At 39.5% G+C, this 21,444-nt stretch overlaps 1 protein-coding gene and 1 pseudogene across 10 annotated transcripts in view; one reads left to right on the top strand and one right to left on the bottom strand.

The window, feature by feature from the left end:
• LOC112645633 (40S ribosomal protein S3a-like) overlaps positions 1 to 17,258 on the top strand; it is a 129,796-nt pseudogene extending 112,538 nt beyond the window's left edge.
• Positions 1 to 21,444, bottom strand: part of TRPM3 (transient receptor potential cation channel subfamily M member 3) — a 492,887-nt gene that overhangs the window by 435,312 nt on the left and 36,131 nt on the right. The gene's annotated exons all lie outside the window — the stretch shown is intronic.

Genomic DNA, 21,444 nt, shown 5'->3' with positions numbered 1-21,444 from the left:
AGCATGGGGGAAAGTTGGTACTGGGAACCCCTGATGCAGTGTGTGACCTTGCTGACTCCCCCAGAGTATGGAATCAGAAGTTCCCTCTCACTGCACAAAAGCTTAGTGAGGTGGATTGAAATGGTCTCTTTGCTTCTGGGGAACTCCAGCCTCTGAAGTACTTCACTACTTTAAGGTCTAGAAATGTCTACAGTGATCCACAGCTGTGTAATGAAAATTTAAAGACAAACATCAATTTTCAGGGAAGATTCATAATAAATATTAAACAACCACCTGCAATCCCCAAAGCCGCTGCCCTGGATTTGCCAGGAACATGCCATCTTACCATCGGGAGTTCAGAGAGCCAATTTTGTCATGCTCTATAGCTTTAATCTATCTGCCCCTTATTAAAATGCAGGATGTACCAATGAGTCTAATAAGGTGGTCTTAAGGGCATTTCAGTTTTATATCTTTTATATCTTTATTTAGCTAGTCAATGTTGCTGTCTTAATAGCTTCTTTTTTTGTGTTCTCAACTTATTTTTCAAGACCAAGGAAAATTAGTCATTTTTTTGCACTTTACATTCTGCTAATTGCAAGATCTAGCAATATAAATATACTAGAAACCACACAAAAGCAAATTTTATAAAATATAAGCCAACTTCACTACAGCCAAGGGAACAATGCTTAAAACTGTTGATTTTGCTTACTAAATACTTTTGTTTGAGTAAATGAAAATTCAATATAGTTACTCTTACATTCCTAGAAAAAAAATAGCAATAAAATATTGATGAGACAAGAACCACGATGGAAGACAAATCTCACTTTCTAAAGTAAACAATCCAACAACACTACTGTTCTTCTGTGTCTGGAAGCCAGCCATTCTGGCCACATTTTCAAAGCAGATTTACACTGCTATCATAGCACTTACCCTCCTCCCATAAACTGCCACTTTGGAGAGTCATAAAGCTCTTAAATCTTATATATCTGGGGAGCCTAGTTCTTATGGAGATACTCACTGGCACTGATCAATTAAATGTCCCCATCTTTGCTGAGTATGGTCAGAATTCTTTTACAGAATCAATAAATATTCACCTGGCACCCACTTCATGCAAGGCATGTGCTATGCCCTGGACGTGACGTAGTCCTTGATATCTGGACACTATTAGTCCTAGGTACATAATCATATGTTTCAATACAGTAAAACAATAGAAAAGATTGTGTTATTAAGTACCAAATGCAGACTAATAGTATGAACTTAGAAAGAACCCTCTGTGGATTAAAAAGTCTTTCCAGGAAGAATCAACAATGAAATATGAGGATTGGTGGATTCAATGCTTTGAGGATTTGTGATGGAGTTGATTATGTACATAAGCACACATTCTGGAGACTATGAGTAGACTAAGGTGGCTGGGGGGAGAGCATGTTTAAACATATCATGCAGGGGTGCAGTCTAGAAAGGTTGGCTTTCCATGTTCTAACAGCAGGAGACCACCAAAGGTGTCTATGGAATCAGAGGACTTTTGCTTTCAACATGATACTTACGGGTGCTTAATTTGGAGGTGTGGCATAAAAAAGGACAAAATGGGACACAGGTGTGGAAGAGGTCCTAAGTCATTGAAATGAAAATCTGGAAAATCCTGGATTAGAGAGAGCTAGAAGGCATGTCTATGGAAATGAGAAGAGCTCAAATTGGATTGAAAACATAAAGGAAAAAAGACATAGATATTATAGGCCAAATGAGGAAATAACCAATAAGCATTGGAAGATCTTATGATATAGAACCCTCATAAAAGCAGCTTTAGAAATTTGGGTTTAACACTATATTGCTATAATGTGCTGCACTTCCAATTCATAATCTTTACCATAATTATAATAATTATAATTATTGATTTATTGTTATTCTTTCCAAACCCATAAACTTTTACAGGCTAGGACTGTGACTCAAAGCGCTTAGGGGCAGGGCATGACATATTATAATTGCTCAAAAACTAGAATTAACGTGTAGGCATATTAGAAATAGAAGATAATTTGAGGGGAAAAGATCTGGGAAATCTAGTTTTAAACAAAGAGAATTAGAGGCCAATGACCAGCATGAGATGCTTATTTATGACATACTTTCCTGTAGTTAGGTGATAGGGCTTGTAAGCAATTGATATACAGACCCTTCAGAATATTGTGTGGCTATCACTTGTCCAAATCCCTGTAATGATGAAACATGCTATAAAACTGAGTTTTATTGGAAAAGGTGATAGTTACTGAAGATTCTCAAAGCTAATGGATGGAGAAACATGTTCAAGGGGTATTGTCAAATTAAGGGTGATTTTTTTTTCATGCTCAATTATTGAAAATGCTTCTAACTGGTTTAAATTTCTTTTAGGATTCTATTTCTTTGAAGTCCCATTCCCTCTTAAGCCTCTGTAGCCTTGAAATCATTCTGCATACAAATACAAAATTAATCCTTCTTAAATGGAGTGAATGAATGAATGAGAGCTCTGAATCCTGGGAGATGTTAGAAACCATCTGTGCTGCTTCTACCTGGCTAAGTAATATGGTCAAATCACAGTCACAGATGTCTGGGACTCAGTTGTTCATCTTATATTTCTCAACAATGGGGTCACCAACATGTTCTAAATACTTTGAGGGCACATGATCAAGTAAATTCATTAAAAAATATATTAAAAGTATCTATTGATGCTCATAGGGAAAAAGTCATTTACCTAAGAAGCATCCAGCTTAACTTCTCAACTACCTAAAGTAATCCTGGAACCCAGGAGATTAAGCAAAGTAGCTAAAATTCAAAATTTGTACATGTCTGTGATTGGTATATTGGTAAGATTAAGAAATGATACTTGGAAGTGGAACATTAAGGGAAAAAATCACAAATTCACATGCAGACACACAAATTGACCCTGGTCACGAGGCTGGAACTTAAGTGCAGGAAAACTACTGCATTCTCACCCATTCTTTGCAAAAATAATCAATTGTGTGTACAATGGTGACTCCTGCCCACCCCAGCCACTCCAGCGTACAATGCTTTGTTTCAAAAGGGCAAAAATATATCACACATTTGAGAACTGTTCCTATCCATACGTTTAAAGTTAGAGACAGTAACCTGTGACACCCTGAAGCTATAAAACTTGGTCTTCTAGAAAAAAAATTTATTCAAGTGAAATATTTTCTATCCTGATAACAGTAATATCTGAACAAGACTTGACTTTGTAACCTTTATTATTACAATATTGGAGAACCATTATTAAAATATTGGAGAACCTACCTATGGTAGAGCTTGACACTTGAGAAATGGTAGGTTTTGTAAGAAACTAATGTATGGTCTGATTTTCACACTAAGAAATAAGGTCCTGAGATGAATTCCATGCAGACTTTCCAAGAAGTTGCTCATTAACGTGACACTCGAAATTGTATCAAACTCTATGACACAGACCTTCCTGGTCATAAATAATAGATTCTAAACCTGTTTTGTAAATGGGGTCTTGGCAGATGGGGTGCAGTCTTTAAATTGTGCTAATACTCTTTTGTGACAGCAAGGAACAGAGAGGGCCCCTGCTGGCCTGATATGCAGAGCAGGGTCACATTTCAGGCTGTTGTTTAATTAACAACTCTGAGTTTTGGCATTACAGACAAACACTGATGAATCATTGCTGACTAGCACTGAAGGCTGTTGCATATGAAATTACTTTTTTTTTCCTAAAGTGAGAAATCATGGCTGCACATAATTTATTCTTCAGACCACTCTTTCTTATGTGGTCCATCTGAAAGGTTTTTCCCCCTACCAATCCCTCCTGGTCCCTGTTTCCCCCTTTTCATCTCACCTCTCCACAGTATCCAGCCTTTGTTTACCTCGCTGTATTCAAAAGCTAACTCCTGCAATCCACCCAATCCACAGTGTTCTACTGATAAAATTTGGAGGAGGTCTATCTCCTTCAGTGGTTTTAGGGGTTGGTGCTATGGTGCCATATTTCAACCCAAGAAAGCATTAAAGTGGATCTGTCAGCCCTTGAAATTCCCACAAGTACAAGAGCACTCTGAAGCCAGACAAGAATATACCCTCGAGGCCTGAAACCTGACAATGAATGTCTGTAGAAATCAAGGAAGCCTTTCAATGGCTTGAGACAAAAAGGAGGCAATGAATCTCTGTTTCTTATACTGTGTATCACATTTTTAAAATAATATTTATTTTCTTTTTGACTATCAAAGTAGCAGATGTCCTTGGGAGAAAATGGATTAGTGCCAAGCAAAAAGAAAATTGCACTTATTGGAGGATCAAAAGATAATCATTGTTGATACCTGAGTACATAACCATCTAGTCTTTTATCACTGAAAACATCTCAGTGGTGCTTCTTCATTTTAGGGCTTAGGTTCAAGTGCAGAAGTTAGCAGGAACAGAGCCAAGATTATATTATGGCTCATGTTTCATAAGGACATGGGTAGGTGAAAGCTTTGGTCGTTACTCTGTAAGTTGGCATTAATCATCACTTCCCAGAAAGAAATGGCCTAATGTAATAATGAAGAGTGTGGGCTTGTGGGGGCAAACTGTCGGAGTTTGAATACTAGCAAATGAATTGGTTTTTTGTACTTCATTTTTCTCATAAATAAAATGGAAAGGGCAACAATGGTAATAATGATAGTAATAATACCACTTACTTAATGGAATGATTATGAGAATCAAGTGAATTAATATGTAAAGTATTTAGAACAGTCACTAGCACCAAGTAAGTGGTCAACTAACACTTTCAATCATGAAGACCCCTATGACTTGGCAATGGCATGTTTATTCACTGCCAAGGCCTCATACTGGGCCACCTTCAGAGACTATTTTCAAAGTCTTGGAGACATCAATACCACATATTGAAATTCCCAGATTCCAGCCCCATCCCTGCTGCAAATAATTATATGATCTTGATAAGTCACTGCAGTCCTTTGGATCGTGGCTTCATCATTGGGAAAATGAAGGTACGAGGCTACACTGGTAGATCTGAATCATTTCGAGGAAATTAGAAATTCCTTTGACACAGCATTCTGCTTAGGACTTCAGGATGTCCCCTAATCCCTGGAAGATCAAGGGTCTCTCCTAGGGGCCTCAGATTAAAAATCCCTATTTCTGTGATCTCTGATGATTCCTGAGGCTCTGACATTCTGTGGTGGTTGGATCCATGAAAAGGGTCCCATTCTTATGATTTCTGACCTGACTATCATGGACACAAGAAAAAGGTGAAAGTTAAGTTCAGGAAGCAACCTCTCCTCACTGAAGGTTTTTCTGTTTTCTGCCTTGTTGGAGATTGTAAGAGTTTCCTAATTAAATCTCTTGCACATACTTTCAATTCCTGGTGCACTCAGGATCTGGGAATCCAACACCTTATTTATATGCTAATTTGCTGCAGAGAACTGTGGTCTTTCTCAATCCCAAAGGCACAAGTATTCAGGTATTCAGCCTTATGCTTTGCTGCACCCACTGGAGTCTAAGGCAGCCTGTGCACAGCCAGGGTGCAAAATGCCCTGGAGAAAAATGCCTGGCCCCAACCACAACCATGGAACCAGATGGCAAGGCTATCTGGGAATGCCGCTGACAACCAAGCATGATGCCCTACAGAAATAATGTATTCCCCCGGCGACTATCTACAGCTACGTGCGTGCTAAAGTGTGGTGCAGGGGTCACTGCAAATCATCTGGAGTATAGGTTCAAAATGAAGATTGCCAGGCAGGATATCTAGGTACCATTTTACATGTATGGCCATGATAGAGTTGGGCTCCCTGTAATAGTTCCAGCAACTCACCCCAGATAGGCTGATGAGCACTTATGAGAGCACAGCCTGGGAATCTGCATTTTCAAAGGCATCAACTGATTCTCTTGAATTTTGAGAACCTCTGGCATAGAAAAACTTATTTGTGAAGATGCAGAGGAAGAAGATTTTCTTAAGAATACCCAGTGTTTGACGACTGATACTACTGCTTCCACAGCGTGGTAAAATATGAATACATCTCTCTGACCCTGAAAGACAGAGATCACTGTGGAAGCACAGAGAAGCTGCCAGAGTTTTGGTTACCTCTGCAAATTCAGGGTAACAGTGCCTACCTTAAGAGTAGTTGAGGATTTAAGTACATAATTCTCCTTAGACTAGTTAAATAAACTCTGACATATCCACACAGAAAAGTATACAGCCCTACAAAAGAATAGGAAACAGTTTGTGTACTTGTATCCAAAGCTCTCTAAAATATCTTATGTAAGAAAGCAAAGCACAGAGAAGGATATCTAGAACCTATGTACTCTCACAAAAGACAGGCAAGGGAATATGTATTTGCATTTGTACATAAGTGTATAAAGAAAGTAATAAAAATGGTTAGCAGTGGGGATCACGTGGTGGGAATAGACGGCTAGATAGGAACAAGAGGATCTCAAATTAATTTTTTTAAAAGCATGCCCTTTAGTCTCTTCCTGTAGCATAAAATCATTCTCATCAAAGAAAAGTAGATATCAAGCCACCAGTCTAGCAATGTAATATGCCAAGTTATCCTTTTTCTGTTTAATTTAGATTTTAATGGGTGTCGACCACGACATGATTATATTTCGCTCTGTTGCCAAAACTCCGGTCACCCAAATCAACTTGCAAATTGGGGGGGGGGGGGACATATCTGAATGAAGAGCTACTATTAAAATGTATCAGTTACTTGCTTCTGCAATGGGAGGAGGAAATGTCCTAGATCAGCAGAAAACCAAACAGAAGTCTGTAACCTACTGGTGAACTTATTTGTGCAGTGGGATTTCTGCATCGATTGTTATGCACTTTGTCTACCCCATCAGGTCATGAATGATGCATGGTGCTACAAGAGGTTCAGCTACAAAGCTCTTCACTGCTGATTGAAACAGAGAAGACTGTTAGAAAAGCAGAAACAAGTCTTCACTTTGCTTTTACCTCCACATCAGCTTATAGAACAAACCCACTACAATTTCTGTGAGCTTTGTTCCCTAGATTCTCCAGGGCCAGATTTCTTATCAGATGTATTTTCTTTAAAAAAAAAATAAAACAACACAAAACCAGAGCAAGATATTTTAGAAGAACAACATTTGCAGAACTCCGAGTTGCCGAATAGTGCCTGCCAACGACAACATATTCACTTTTAAAAATGCTGACGTTTGCAAAGGGAGAGAGGATAAGAAGGGATATGCAAATCTGGAATAATCTTTGCAGTGTGGTTATTGCCTTTTTGTAACACAAATATAAGTCTTTGTCTCTATAGTTAGGATGAGCAGAAATCTCATTTTCCCCCATCCTGGAGAAAGTTGGAGATTTTTCTAACTCAGCTTATCAGCTTGTAAAATATAGACTTTTATATATACCAAGACCATAACTGCTGCTTTAAAAGATTTCACTTCAGCTCTAAAATTGACGTAGCTCTATATTAGTGAGTGTCCAGAGGGAAAAAAAAATTGAATGGGCAAGGTAGGATCTCAGAGAGGGCAGTGGAATCTAGGTCAGCTTCGGTACGAGAGACAGTGGGACTCGTGAAGGTTCTTTACTCTGGGATGAGTCAGAGACCATTGATTGTGCCCCACTATGTGTTCCTTTGAGCAGGAGAGCCTCATCCCTGCACCTGCCTGGTTAGAAGGCTCACTAGTTTTATATCTAGTTTTGCTGTATGAGTTAGTTGGGACCAAATAGATGGGAGTAGCAGTAAGATATGCCATTTTTGGGCCACCTCCCCGCCTTGGACTACCTGTTGCTCCCTTTCTTGGAAAGAGGCAACATTTAAAACTATGTTTTGAGGACAGCAAACTGTTTGCTGGTCTTGAACTATGACATGAAAGAGAAATGTACCGTATACCTTAGCTAATAAAGATGGCTTGATATAGGAGAGTGTTAATTAGGAAATTAGCTATGGATAATCAACCAGGAATAGAGTAAAAGGTGAGAGATTATTAGAAGGTTGTAGCCACAGGAATACAATCATGAAAATGAAATGAATAATGCTAAACTACCAAGGAAAACTTCTCTTCAAAAATTGACTATAGGGAATTGTAACCCAGACTCTACATTCATTGCTTATAGGTTCCTAATTAAGCAAGACCAAATTAATTAATTATAGCTATAGTTTTATCCATAGAGTCTGTGCTACAGTGATGAGAGATGCAAAATAGGGCTTTTCTATAAGAGAATGGGCTTTTGCACCATGATGAGCAAGGTTTGAATTCAACTCTGTCACTTACTTAAAATGTGGGATGCTAGGAGATTCATTTACTCCTCTGAACTTATAATGTAAGTGGAGATACAGACAGCTGCTTGTTGCTAAGGATGCAGTTTAGAGCCTCTAGCAGAGGACCTAATTCATACAGAGAAAATCAATAAATGTCAGGTGTATTTATTTCTATTCTATTCCTTTTGAGGGATATCACAGTGATCTCAGTGCCAAGAAAGAAAAAAAGGGGGGGTGGGAGGTAAGGGGAAAGAGTAAGAAATGGAATTTTAATGTTTTTAGTACTGGATTTCTTGATTAAGCAAAGCTAATCTCTTAATTAGGTAGTAATCCTAGGATTACTAGGCCCAGAACTTTAAGACATAATTTCAGAGAGAAACTAAGTATCACAAAATACATGCCTATCTGATTTCTTTATATAGGGAGACCCAAACATTTCACATCTAGTTTCCAGCAGTTTATGGGATGCCTTCATTTATAACAACTTTTACCTCGTTCAGATTTCTCTACTTGCTATTATAGTTGGTGAGTACCAGGACCACATTTTGCTTTGAGATCAGCAGTTATTTTTTTTAAGTTGAGGTAGTTAACCACTATTCCTACAAAGCATTTTATCAAGTATTTGCCCATTTCTCCCACACCCCAACCACGCCTGTCCATCCATCTAATTCTTAGCTAATACTTATTGAGAACTTACCATGTGCCAGACTCTCTTCTAAAGCACTTAATCATTAGCTCATTTAATCCTCACATTAACCCTTAGAGGCAGGTACCATTAGTACCCCATGCTGCAGATGAGGAGAACAAGTTACAGATATATTCACCTGTTGTCCAAGATCACACAACTCATTGGGTGGCAGAACCAAGATCAAGATGTGGGCAGTCTTACTCCAGAGCCCAAGCAGTTATATGGTCTCTTCAAGGTCTCATGATAAATTGCAACGACTAAAACTATACACAGCATTAGGTACAGAAACCAGAGAAAATAAAACTATGGACAGAAGACCAAACAGGGAGAGCCAAGTATAAAGGATAAGGATGAAGGGGTGGCAGAAACTTGAGACCGAACAACCCAAAATGTAAGCTCAATGCAAGATCCTGAATTTGGGCCAAAATCATACCTCTGAACTTCTGGGAGGTTGAGGCAAAAAAGGAAAATGGGAACTGGGATATGGTTTTCACTTTATGGCAAAAGGAAGACTATTAGTTTTGAAGGTGAAACAGACTATATCAGATTGTATTCCCAGCCCTTCATGTAGTTTCTTGGCTCTGAGCTTGAGGACGTACAGAGGTCTTGTCAGTGAGCACCCATTTCCTGACACTGTCTAATTACTTCAATTGTGCTGGCCAGAGATGTAGCTTCAACTCACGCCCGTATTCCAGTAAGCCCATTTATGTTTTCTTGATAACAAGTTGTAACGTCTTTTCCCATTCCACTCCGCAGATGATCAGTGAACAATAAACCAATCTGTTTAGAAAATCTCATTTCTTCTGTCACATAATATTAAAGCATAAAGTTTTGCTTCTCAAGCTAGTAGCTTATATATAGCAGGAACTCCAAGATATGCAGGAGTGAAATATTATTTAGTCTTTTAAAACCCAGAACAAATATTGCTGAGATAATGCTCAAAAAGTAATGCTTAATTTTCTAGTGATACAAAGACGTTTATGATTATCTTGATTTTATTTCCCCAAGTAGCTATTTAAAAAGCTGGAAAATCACAAATCAAAGGAAAAGAATATGCATCTATAACATAAAATTGTTCTAAGTTAAACTTCCTTGGCTAGACCCATTTTTCTTATCTGTAAAGGATGCATCTTTTGATTATATTAAATCAGAGCTTTTATGGCCACTATAGCCAAACTGTGGAAGGAGCCTCGGTGTCCAACGAAAGATGAATGGATAAAGAAGATGTGGTTTATGTATACAATGGAATATTACTCAGCTATTAGAAATGACAAATACCCACCATTTGCTTCAACGTGGATGGAACTGGAGGGTATTATGCTGAGTGAAGTAAGTCAGTCGGAGAAGGACAAACATTATATGTTCTCATTCATTTGGGGAATATAAATAATAGTGAAAGGGAAAATAAGGGAAGGGAGAAGAAATGTGTGGGAAATATCAGAAAGGGAGACAGAACGTAAAGACTGCTAACTCTGGGAAATGAACTAGGGGTGGTAGAAGGGGAGGAGGGCGGGGGGTGGGAGTGAATGGGTGACGGGCACTGGGTGTTATTCTGTATGTTAGTAAATTGAACACCAATAAAAAAAAAATGAAAAAAAAATAAATAAAAAATAAAAAAAAATAAATAAATAAATCAGAGCTTTTATAGGAATAGCTTTAAGGTCTGCAAAAATAGTTTCTCCTCCATCAAGTAAAGGCCAGCAGCACCATGATTATTGTTAACAATATAATTCAATAGCCTGCAATTAATTCTATTTTAGTAGCTATCAGAACAGGTAAGATGTATACAGTTCACTCTTAAATTACTGTATATACAGTATATATATATATATTACAAGTATTTTTCTATGCATGAGGTAAGCAACCTGTGCAGCTGATTTTTGCAGCTTTTATTCTAACTGGTATGTGAATACACCATTTATGAGGAGGAATTTCCTGACATGGATATTTATTTACTCTTGTTCATATAAATTTTTTTGTGTGTGTGTTTTAAAGTAGTAATGAATATAGCTTTTGGTCACATCACTGTTGGATTTGAGGCAGTTGGGAGTTTGGGTGTTTCTCGGCCCTGTGACATCACTGGTAAACACTGGCGGTAGGCTCCAGCATCATATTACCTGTTTCAAAATCCTGCTTCCCCTCCTCAGCAGGTTACTTACCATCCTCCTGCTTCAGTGGCTTCATATCTAAGATGGTAACAATATACGTTTATCCCTCACGGGTCGTAAGGATTAAAAGAGATAGCACTTGTTCTAAGACACAGTATGTTCTAGGCATTTGTTCTGACACACATTAAAGGAGAAGACACTTATTCTAAGACACATTGTGTGCCTTGGAATAAAGTCATCATAGTCTAGAATAGTACATAGATTCTCAATAGCTATTAACTCTTGTCATTGTTGCTAAAAAAGCAGAGACTTGGCTAGTTCTGGATAGAATTCAGAAGGACATCATTGTTGTGATTTCAGACTAACCATTGCCAGGGAAAGGCTAACTGGAAATGATCCTATTTAATGCAGAAAAATACAGTTGGTTATAAACAGTGGGAGTAAAAAGTTTGAATGGGACTTGATCAAGGAAAAATAAAATTTCATATAGAAAAACAAAATTTTAATTCCAGCTATGTGCTGATTCTTAGAATTAGCCTACTGTTTCTAAGAATACATGGCTCTACTGTTTTTGTTTTGGAGGACTGGAATGTAGCTAAGTTTCCTAACAAATTTGTGGGATACATTGTAGTGCTATTATTCGGACAGCCATTGTGATAAAAAATAGCAGTTTTTGCAAAGGTTTCTTCAAATGTTTTGATATTTGCATAATTCACTTCTGACGATCCTATCCTGTATTCACCATCAGATTTCCTCAATTCTTGATTCAGCTAACTCAAATCAGATTGTTTGTTTCGTGGCATTGCACAACATTCAAGCCATTCCCCAACATTGCCGTCAGTGAAATTCCACATATTAAAGGATTTTCAATTCTGCTTAAGCAGCTTTCACAACATCTTGTTCAGTGTTTAAACAGACAAGATGTCAAGTAGGAGGGTTGTTTGGATGGGGGTTAATTTTGTAAGTGGTCAATTAATTTGTGAATATTTGCATGGTATGGTCATCTTTGTTTTCCTTGTGTAAACTTGTTTCCAGAGAGATTTGACTAAGAAATGCTTAGAAAAAAACACCCCCTCTCCTATACCATTTGATAGATTTAATTAAATATACATCTGTTTTATCTTTAAAAATCTACAAGACTTCTGCATGATGAGCCCAGCTAAACCTCAGAAAGCCCTCTAATAAGTGACTTGTGTGTCATAAGTAAACCATAAATCATAGATGTAACTGAAATATTTCTTTTGTTTTAAGGAGAACTATAATTCTTCTGGCCTAAATTTTATAACTGAAATATTTTACCCTATCTTTAATTGTGATGTTCATGCCAATGGAGATTCTTAAGAGTACATACTAACTAGTAACAAGGTAAAATTGTTTCTATAAAGGAAAACTAAACAGGACACAGATGAAAAATCACCATAGTAAAAGGAATAAAACTTTAGCTTCAATCCTTCATTTTGGTTTTTGTTTCATTATTTAATTGAGATATTGACATTGGGAGATTAAAGGACTCCAGAAAAATCTGCTTTTTACTCCTCTTTCTGCTTCTACTCTTGCTAAGAAGACACCCCACTTATATATGTCTCAGAATGCAAATTGTGTATGTCCTCTTTGTAAGGGATAAGGAGGTGATGTTGTCTTTTTTTTTTCTTTTTTTAGGGGGAAATGACATCTAAACAAGGACCAGGTGAGAATGAAACTAACATATGCCTATTCCAGAGCACTGGTGCCAGACCACTCAACACCAAGGACCCACACCTGGGCCCTCATCCTTGTTCTAACTGGTTCCTCAATGTCTGAGGGGACATATACACCAAACCTTCATCCTCAATACAAACCCCCTGACTCCGAATAAAGATGAGACTCCTTTCTTTCCTTTCTGAGTCTCCTAGACACTATCTGTTCCTGCGACCCTCTCTATATTTTCAATACTCTGCTTTCACCTCTTGCCTGCTCCAGCTTGATTTCTATCCTGATCTCTTGGCTGGTCCTGCAGGACCCCTTCTGGGTCCCTGGACCCAACCTGCTAGTGTCAGTATTACTTATCTACAATAAAGCCAATGGCACATTTTTGTAAAAGAAACTACCAAAATTTTACAAATGATCAGAACGTGGGAGGTCAGGAAAGCTTCACCTGGCGGCGTGCTGACATTGGCTCATATTGACTCAGGAGAGCTGCTTGTCCAGATTTGAGGACACTTGCAAGGCAGGTGTTCAACTGCCATCAGCTTGAAATCAGCCAGGGGAGAGGATCTACACCACGAAATTAGCAAAGGCTATGAATAAGGGATTCTCTCTCTCTCTCTCTCTCTCTCTCTCTCTTTTCCAGAGCTGATTGTTAAGCATTCACCAGCATGTCACTGAATCTTATAATAAAAACAATGGACTTGTTGCTACTGGATCAAGGAGCCATCCTTGGGAAGTGGAGAAAAGCTTTTATCTGCTCTCAGATTCCTGGACAGGGTAGAGGGTTCTCTGGGAATCATCATCAGGGAAATGGAGGGCTGCTACACAACACAAGGAAAAGCCATTTGGAGTCACTGAAGATCTGTGTTCTGCTGCTCTTAGCATCTTCCACTGCTAGGACAAGTACCGCCACTCACTCTCTCCATCAAAAAGGTTTGATAACACCAGCATCTTCTCCTTCACCAGAGATCAAGGAGGGGAAGGAAGCTAATTTGAGAATGAAGAGCTGGAGAGAGGTTACCTCTGCCTCCTGAAACTCATGTACATCAAAGACAAGGCTCCTCACTTGGAAAGCTTTAAAAATCCATCAGCAAAAAACAAAACAAAACAAAACAAAAAAACTATCAGTATTTGAACCCCATTCTGAAACCAGCGAATCACATCTGAGGATAAAGCCCAGGCATCAGGTGCAGCGTGACTGAAAATCATTTATCAGGATCACTGAATGGAGCAAACAGCAGAATACAAACTCAGACAGCAGTGATTTACCTCGTTCACTATCCTGTCCCCAGGAACAGAGGATTTGCATCGTATACTCTTCCAAGAAGAGGAAAAGGCACTGTCCTGAGATACAAACAAGCATTCCAGGTGTCACAAACACTTCACCTAAACAAAGTTTTCTTACACTGTCAGAAGGGCTTACACAGTCTTCTCTCCCTGTCACCCACGTCTGTGTGGTCCAACCCAGTGGTGGTGCTCAATCCGGCTGTGTTTCAGAACCTCCCGTAGCATTTACACACCTGGACAGGAAAACACCAACTCCTGGGCTCCACCCTTTGTACATCCTGTAGCAAATCTCCACTACTGGTGCCAGGAATCTGCATTTCCAAAATGTCCAGGTGACACTGAAGTCCTTTGAGGCTTGAGAATCACTGCCGTAAAGCTAGCACTGCCCAAGCCCACACTTCTTCCAAAGGCCAGCTGAGGGGCTTGGGAGAAGCATCAGGACCTGTTGGGTAGTTTGTACAAGGTCTGACGCCGGGCTTCATCACCTGGCTCTTCATCACACAGGCCTCAATTCCACTGCAGGACACCCCTTTCTCGCAAGGATATACACACCCTGTGGGGGTACATTCTTCTTTCTATTCTTTATTCCAACTCTTCTCAGATCATGAAAACCTCTCCCTCTGATCCATTTCCATGAATCACAAAAGAAAGGCAAAAGACACAGAAGTAGAAATTAGAATTGGTTAACTCCTAAAGCCCCTAAAGTTTCCAGGGAAATAATCAGCACCCTTCAGACTCTCCACAAATCTTTTATCCTTCCTCTACCAACATCTGGCGGTGTTCAAGTGATGGTCAGCGACAGATTTAAATGAGTTGTTTTTATCTTTTGCAGAGTTAATCATTTTTATAATATTGTTGCCTTTAATCACAGATGTACAGTTTTTCTGGGACATTCTGCATAAGATATGCTGTTATATACGACAGTTTAAGAATTAAAATAATTTATGCCAAGGTTTCCATGAGGAAAGGTACTCAGAGCTCCCTTGGACTTAGGCCAACTTTTAGATTTTGGAATTTAACCCATGGTTAAATAGGAAGTAGTCTGTATATCAATCAGTTTGGGGGATCCCTGGGTGGCTCAGCAGTTTGGCACCTGCCTTCGGCTCAGGGTGTGATCCTGGAGTCCTGGGATCGAGTCCCACATCGGGCTCCCTTCATGGAGCCTGCTTCTCCCTCTGCCTGTGTCTCTGCCTCTCTCTGTCTCTCTCAAGAATAAATAAATAAAATCTTAAAAAAAATCAGTTTGTCCTGAATTGTTGATAAATCCTATGTAGGCCGAAGCAGAAATATATTTGAGGTACAAAACATCCTGTGGATATCAGTGCCCTTCCCACCTGCCCTCCTGTAACACCTGCCAGCCCCAGGGGTTGGGGGAATCACTACAAGCTGAGCCAAGCCAAGTCTGCAGCCATACTGGCCTGTGTACACCTTCCTCCCCATGCCCTCTGGCTCCTTCCCATCCACCTAGCACTGCTCAGCGCACATTGGACAAAAGGAATGAAAGTATCCACTATCTTTAGATTCCATTTAAATTACCATCTCCTCTATGCTTTTAGTATGCTGTAACATTTTAATTCAATTCAGAGTCACCCGTTTGGGTTTCATTTTTTCCCCCTATTCCATCAGTTTTCCCAATGCTAGCCAGTCACACAAGCCCCTTAAAGTTCAGAAACCCTTATCAAAAGTTTTAAATGCATGTATGCTGTTCCACCTCCAGAAAATCTTCTCCATTTATGTGAGCGTGTGGGCAAAAACACACTAATGAGATTTTTTTACAGCATTGTTTGTAATTGCAAAAATCTAGGAATCATCCTCTTTAGATGACTCGTTACACAAATTAGGGAACATCTTTGAAATGGAAATATATGTAGATGCTAAAAAGTGAGACAGATCTATTTGTGCTGATATCAGACTGTCTTCTAGGTATAATTTTAGGTGAAAAAAAGAAAGATACAGGATTCTATGTAAAGTTTCTCCCCATGCCATAAACATACACTTTCATTTATACATAGCAAATTTCTAGAAAGATACAGCAAGATTATTTTAACAGTAATTGTATCTTGGGAGGGAGAATTTGGAATTAAGTGTTGCCATGGCCTGTCTTACTTCAATAAGTTTTCAAAACAGAAGTCACCCTCACTGAAAAGACTTTACACATATTTATATAGGTATAACGTTCTGTTAAATAAGAGTCTGCAATGTTAAAGGGATTACCAGCCCTTTTGGCTCCCACAGCAGTGCCCTGGCAGTCGGCAAGAACAAGCGCCTTATGAAAGGCGGCAAAAAGGGAGCCAAGAAGAAAGTGGTTGATCCATTTTCTAAGAAAGATTGGTATGATGTGAAAGCGCCAGCTATGTTCAATATAAGAAATATTGGAAAAACACTAGTCACAAGAACTCAAGGAACCAAAATTGCGTCTGATGGTCTCAAGGGTCGCGTTTTTGAAGTTAGCCTTGCTGATCTGCAGAATAATGAAGTTGCATTTAGGAAATTCAAGCTAATCACTGAGGATGTGCAGGGCAAAAACTGCCTGACTAATTTCCATGGCATGGATCTTACCCGTGACAAAATGTGCTCCATGGTCATAAAATGGCAGACCATGATTGAAGCTCATGTTGATGTAAAGACTACCGATGGTTATTTGCTTCATCTATTTTGTGTTGGTTTTACTAAAAAACGCAATAATCAGATTCGGGAGACCTCTTACACCAACAGGTCCGCCAAATCTGGAAAAAGATGATGGAAATCATGACCCGAGAGGTGCAGACAAATGACTTGAAAGAAGTGGTCAATAAATTGATTCCAGACAGCATCGGAAAAGATATAGAAAAAGCTTGTCAGTCTATTTATCCACTCCATGATGTTTTTGTTAGAAAAGTAAAAATGCTGAAGAAGCCCAAGTTCGAATTGGGAAAACTCATGGAGCTTCATGGTGAAGGTAGTAGTTCTGGAAAAGCTATGGGGGATGAGACCGGTGCTAAAGTTGAACGAGCTGATGGATATGAACCACCAGTCCAAGAATCTGTTTAAAATTCAGACATTTGATGGTGACAAATAAAAACATATTTGTGATGTTTAATTTCTTATCATTCTTTTTAAATAATCAGGCTTAGTGAAGCAGATGTTCTGAACTGACAGTGCGAACTTTTCAGAACCGTTGTATGGATCTTATCCATTGCTCTTGGCTACTAAATAGCTGCAAAAGGGTAGTGATCTATTTTAAGCTGTAGTGATCTGGATGGAAGTGTTCTAGATGGTTAATAAAAGGAAACTTTTTTTTAACGTGAAAAAAAAAATAAAGGGATTACCAAAACTATCATCCCCTGATCATCTTGCTTCTTTAAATATACGAGGGGATTTCTGATTTTCTGGGGAGCTTGTTATAAAATTCAGTCTAGGAACCTAGAGTTCCAACTGCAATATTTTTCAGTAGCATTTCAATCTATAGAAGAAACCTGGGGAAAAATCCAGAGTAAATCCTGAAAGCTTGTACAAAGCAGACAGAAGTCAGAACGACCTGCCTTTACCTATCTGGCAAGCTACTGCCATGGGTCAAGGCTCACTTTTTTTTTAGAGCTGGACACATCTTCAGGACCCTTAAAGGATTCACTGCCAGTTGAGTAGGAAGAAGAATCAGTTTTCCCACATCAGGGCTAAACCCTGTATCCTCACATCCCTTCCCATTTCTGGGGAAGAGAGGGGATAAGTCTCTGTGCTGGCCTGGCTAGGGCTCCGTTCGCACAATAAAGACATCTCAAAGGATAAGAAATGTTTGTGCCCATGGGAGTGGGTGACACTTGGGTAAGCCATCTGAACAAAGCATGGGATGCAAAAATAAAGTGCTTCCAGGGGAGGCCAAAGTATACCTGTGTCCTCTGTGACACCAACTGGTTGGAGTTTGGAGTGAAGAGCTGACTGTGAGGGTGCCACTCCCCTCAGTCTCCTTGATGTGGCTTCTGTCCCAGGGAACTTGTGCCAAGTTCTGGGGAAAGGTGTGCTGTGATGAAGACGAGGCCAAAGGAAAGCTAGATCACAGTGTGGCCTCAGTGAGTCACGTCACCAATCCAGGCCTCCTCTTGGCTCAAGGGCCTGAGTGGGCAGAAATACAGAAATACAGTCCCTTCCAGTTTGCACATTCAGAACTGTAACATTCAGAGATGAGCTGGAAAGTAAATTGTTCTTTATTTAAAATGCACTTGAGGGGTGCCTGGGTGGCTCAACGGTTGAGCATCTGCCTCCAGCTCAGGGCGTGATCCCGAGGTCCTGGGATGGAGTCCTGCATCGGACTCCCCGCAGGGAGCCTGCTTCTCCCTCTGCCTGTGTCTCCGCCTCTCTCTCTCTGTGTGTCTCTCACAAATAAATAAATAAAAAACCTTAAAAAAAAAAAAGCACTTGAGTCTTCCCAAAGGAGTGTAGGCCTTGCTTATGCAAATTGCACTCAGCTGCTCCCTGTTCTGCTTCTTTCTTCAGTGGCCCAACTGGCCCTGAAGACTCTGCCATCACAGAGCCAAGTCTTCCTCCTGTCAGATTAGGAAAGCTGGTCCACCCTGAAATGGACTCTCATGGTTCTCTGCTTGCCTTACGAGTGTTTCTAAGGACATAGAAGAGACTGCCCTCTAAAGTTTGCAATCTAGTCATTTGGAGAAGATAATCACCACCACCTCAAAGGATGCCATCACCCCAAGTGGCAGAAGCAAGAAGTAGCTTGTGGGGGGGCTTCAGACATACTTTCTGTCAACTCTAAGAAGCCAAACCAAATAAATATGTATTAAGAACCAGCTTCATAGACCTGCAAGCAATGTAGTTGCTCGGGCCCCCTACTCAGAAGGGGATCTGCTCTTGGGGTTTAATACTCTGCAGTTGCTATCTTGAAATTCTTAGTGATTTTATTTTGAATTTGTATTCTGTGAGGTTCAATGGGACAATGGAGGGTTCTCTGGGGCTTTGGAGCCTAGGCTAAGCTACAGTTGCCATCTCACACTTGGGTCAGATTCTTGGTCATCCCCAATCTCAACTCCACTTGGCAATCGTCCCCATTCCCTCTCCTTCAGGGGGCCCCAGTGCATTCACCCAGTGAGTATCCCCATGACTGAGAGAGTGCAGCATCAAATAGCAAATAAAAAATCACGTGACCAGGTGAAAGAGACCACAGAAGAAAGGACCAAACTTTTACCTGTGTTTTGAGTAAGGAGCCCATGTTTTTATTTTGCACTAGGCCTAGCAAATTATGTAGCTGGCAGGAAAGTACCTATAGTTCCTCCTCTCACAGGGATGCTAATTCTAAACCCCTTCTGCAAATGCACTGTGGAGTCAATCAGGTACCTGAGAAGGAAAGACCAGAGAGAAGTTGAGGGGACAGGATGGAGACGCTGGGTTTGTTGGAGACAGGACTATTGCTTCCAGCTCTGATCTCATGACCTCTACCCTCATCTTCCCAGATATGAACCCCAACTGATTTTTATCAAACCCAAATTTTCTGTGCCTTCAAGGGTATAAAGGGGAACAATGCCTGTAATGTATTTTAAAAACCACCTGGAAAGATATAATCACCCAGAATGGTAATTAATAGTGAACATGCAAGGTGATCTATGGGAGTGATTTGGAAGGTGGGCTCTCAAAGAGGATCATGCCTAGATTGCATTCATGGCTTATCCCTCACTAGCTGTGTGTTTTTGGACAAGTTGTCCTCTTTTAGAGTTCTCATCCTGTAAAAGAGTCTAATAAGAGCAGCTCCCCTTAGTGACTGTTGAAAGGACTGAATGTTTAGAATAGTGCCCAGCACATAAAAGTGCTTTAATTAATGTTAATATATAAAGGTTCAAAAATGGGGAAAAAAAGTTTTTAAAAAAGTTATTTATTTATTCATGAGACAGACAGACACACACACACACACACACACACACACACACACAGGCAGAGACATAGGCAGAGGGAGAAGCTGGCTCCCTGAAGGGAGCCTGATGCAAGACTTGATCCCAGGACTCCAAGATCACGCCTTGAACTGAAGGCAGATGCTTAACTGCTGAGCCACCCAGGCGTCCTCCCCCCAAAATAGAAGTTTTTAAGTGTCTTGGGGTTATCAGGGAAAGATATGTAAGGTGCTGAGACAAAGGTTGTTTACTGAGGATTTGTACAGCATCGCTAAGAAAGCAACTTGAGCCTAATATAAAAGCTTTCATTGAGAAGAGTCTTTTGTATAATAACTAGATGAAAATGATTTATGTTATTTGAAAACACATACACACACACAATGCACACACTCAGAGGACCACTTAGAAAGGAGAGACTTAACTACATGCTTTGTAAGATATTTCTGAAACGATTACTGGTGGTTTTTCCAATCTCACAGAGTCTTGATTTGGTATTAAGCAGTTATAATGAAAGCGTGTAAACATCTGTCTTTTATTCTGGCTCTTTCCTTAGCTACACTGCCATCCTGATTTACAATTTAGGATGACTCCAAATAAGATAAAAGCCACATCTGCCTATCCATCAATCTTTTACTTTTCTACTAGCAGAACTGCATGTCCCCGTACAGATATAATATCAATTTATTTTTAAAATAAATCCTGTTGGAAAGAAAGCAGGAAAAGTTCACCTAACTGGCAACAAATATTTACATATAATGGCGTCCCTAAAATACCAGTTAGGTGATTATGTGTTCAGTTAATAGTTGTGTACTGTCAACTAACTCCAGTACCAATCTCAAGGATCATGGAAATATATCAAATGTACTGATGGTAATTCCCTTGATATTTACTGATAATCTTGTAGGTGCTTTGGATTTAATTATGAACGCTCACTTCCTAAAAGAGGGCCAAATAGCTGATGTTGAAAATAAAAGTTAGGAAACCATGAAAATGTTGCCAACTTTCTTAACATTAATGAAACGTCATCTTATTAATAAGGCTGTATAAGTTTACTGTTCCACAATGTCTCCTTATATAATACCTATTATCATAAGGAGCAAAGAGAGGGCAGGTATAAGGTAAGTTAAAGTTGCATTACCACTTCATTCTAGATGAAAGAAATTTATGTTTGGTTTCAAGACATAAGTCAGAGACACTACTGAATGATAGTTCACAAGGTGCCTTAACTTCTCAGAACTTCCCGTTCATCCTCTGTATAAAGACAAAGGGAGCTGCAAATACTCTGTGATGCCTTCCAGCTCTAATGGTCCTACTATTCTATTGTTAGTGGATTATGTGATTTTACAGGCCTGATCCCCTGTCAAATCAAGAGAGAGGGAATAGTTTGTTATTGAAATTACAATGACCCGTGTCAAGAAAAAGAAGTGCACAGGTTAATAATATAAGCACGGATAGCAGTTTTAATGGGAATAGTATCTCTATGGTGGTAAAGAAAAGTCATATAAAAACACAAGGTGCTAAATTTTACTTCTATTGTAAGAGACTTTGGGATGACAGGAAGGGATTATAAAGGCAGGAATAGGGCAAATAAAATCAAGAAGACAATTTGAAAAAGT

The sequence above is a fragment of the Canis lupus genome, chromosome 1, assembly GCF_003254725.2.
Source record: "Canis lupus dingo isolate Sandy chromosome 1, ASM325472v2, whole genome shotgun sequence".
NCBI lineage: Eukaryota > Metazoa > Chordata > Mammalia > Carnivora > Canidae > Canis > Canis lupus.
Note: the sequence above shows the minus strand (reverse complement) of the source record. Positions and strands in the feature narration are given on the sequence as shown.